General features: G+C 44.7%; 1 pseudogene; it reads left to right on the plus strand.

Moving 5' to 3' along the window:
• LOC107677939 (isoleucine--tRNA ligase, cytoplasmic-like) overlaps positions 1–1,846 on the plus strand; it is a 75,890-nt pseudogene that overhangs the window by 30,295 nt on the left and 43,749 nt on the right.

The following is a 1,846-nucleotide window of genomic DNA, read 5'->3' on the forward strand; positions in this document are numbered from 1 at the left end:
AGAACACCCTAGCAACCGCATAGCAACACTGACGAACACCCTAGCAACCTCATAGCAACACTCTGACGAACACCCCGAGAACACCCTAGCAACCGCATAGCAACACTCTGACGAACACCCTGAGAACACCCTAGCAACCGCATAGCAACACTCTGACGAACACCCTGAGAACACCCTAGCAACTGCATAGCAACACTCTGACGAACACCCTGAGATCACCCTAGCAACCGCACAGCAGCTCAGTCGCTGTGGCGGTGAGTTTATCTCGTTGTGGATGGTGACACTCAGCGTCAAGTCTTTATTAATGAAAATAATAATAAACAGTCTTTAGTGTTGCGGAGATCCTGCAGCGTGAAGCAGTGTCTCTGACGCGCTGCTCTCCTCAGGTTGTTTTGCGCTGTAGTTCCTCATGTCTCTGAGCAGGATGTTGTGTTGGGCTGATTCTCCAGTGTGTCGTGTAGAGGTTTATTCCCCTGTTGTTCTGTAATTGAGTGTGACGGCTGTTGTGCTCCTCTGTCCACAGGATGATTACCGCGTCTGTATGGACTATAACATCATCCAGAGAGACTCGGCTCCCGTCTGCCCCGTGGACTCATCCGGCGTCTTTACTGCAGAGAGGTCACTCACTTCGCCGGTCAGTACGTGAAGGTACGGATGCTGACCATCACACAGTTTGATGTTTTATGAGATGCCTTGCTGTCTGCTGTTCACCTCATCAGAGGCTCAAGCGCACACATGTGAGCGCCACCGCGCGACACTCGCACTTCACTCCCTTACAGAGGAGGCCTGCAGCATATTGGAAAAAACTGACAGTGCAGTATGAAAAAATACAAGACTTTTCACCAGATGACTTCAATAACTTTATTTGAAAGAATGAATCATTCTAGAGTTAGTGGGAGGTATTTCTGCAGAGAAAATTACAAATAATATAAAAAATAGCCCTGCCACAGCAAACTAAATAAAATAAAAATAGTTATAGTTTTCATTGTTTTGACTCATTTCAGTACTACAGCAAAAACTACTAGCCTAACCTGAAATAGTTTAGACATCATTGAAGACAAGTGAACAGTCAGTAATAAAATAAAAACAGTTTATTAAAATTTTTTTCCCCCAAAAATAGTTCCAAACAAAGCCATGGCAAAACAGTTGCACGTCTCCAAGCAACACAGCGTTACTGAATGAATCTGTGTTTCTGAACAAATTGGTTGAGTGAATAATTCAACGACTCGTTGGTAAAGACCTTTGCTGCTTTTCTGCATGAATCATCTTGTTTGATTTTGTTTTGAACCCATCATCAGATCAGCCTGATGAGCCCACTTTTCCACTCAACACTCACTTTTTTACAACCCAATCAACAACCATTTGTTTTTTTGTTCAATAGTTGTTTCACTCAGAAATGTAATACAAAACAGTAAAGTCGGTTGCAGCTTGAGTTTCATGCTGACTTTAAGACAAATGTCACATGTCACGTCACTTTCACTTTAAAAATGCTAGTGGTGCTGAGTGCTGAGCTGCTGTGGAAGTCGTCTGCTGGTGAACTGTTCAGCTGATGAGACTCCTGTGTGAGTGTGTGTGTGAGAGTGTGAGTGTGTGTGTGAGAGTGAGAGTGAGAGAGTGTGTGTGAGAGTGAGAGAGTGTGTGTGTGAGTGAGAGAGTGTGTGTGTGTGCGTGCGTGCATGCGTGCAGGGCCGTTTCTAGGCATAGGCGAGCTAGGCGGTCGCCTAGGGTGCCACCAGCTGAAAGGGCGCCAATGAGCACACGTACTGGCCATTCAAAGGCCAATTTAAAATATTGGTACAGTAAATAAAGTGCACAAAATCAGTATTTTGTTTAGGCAGTATTTGTG

Source organism: Sinocyclocheilus anshuiensis, unplaced genomic scaffold, assembly GCF_001515605.1.
Source record: "Sinocyclocheilus anshuiensis isolate Anshui unplaced genomic scaffold, SAMN03320099.WGS_v1.1 scaffold1254, whole genome shotgun sequence".
Taxonomy (NCBI): domain Eukaryota; kingdom Metazoa; phylum Chordata; class Actinopteri; order Cypriniformes; family Cyprinidae; genus Sinocyclocheilus; species Sinocyclocheilus anshuiensis.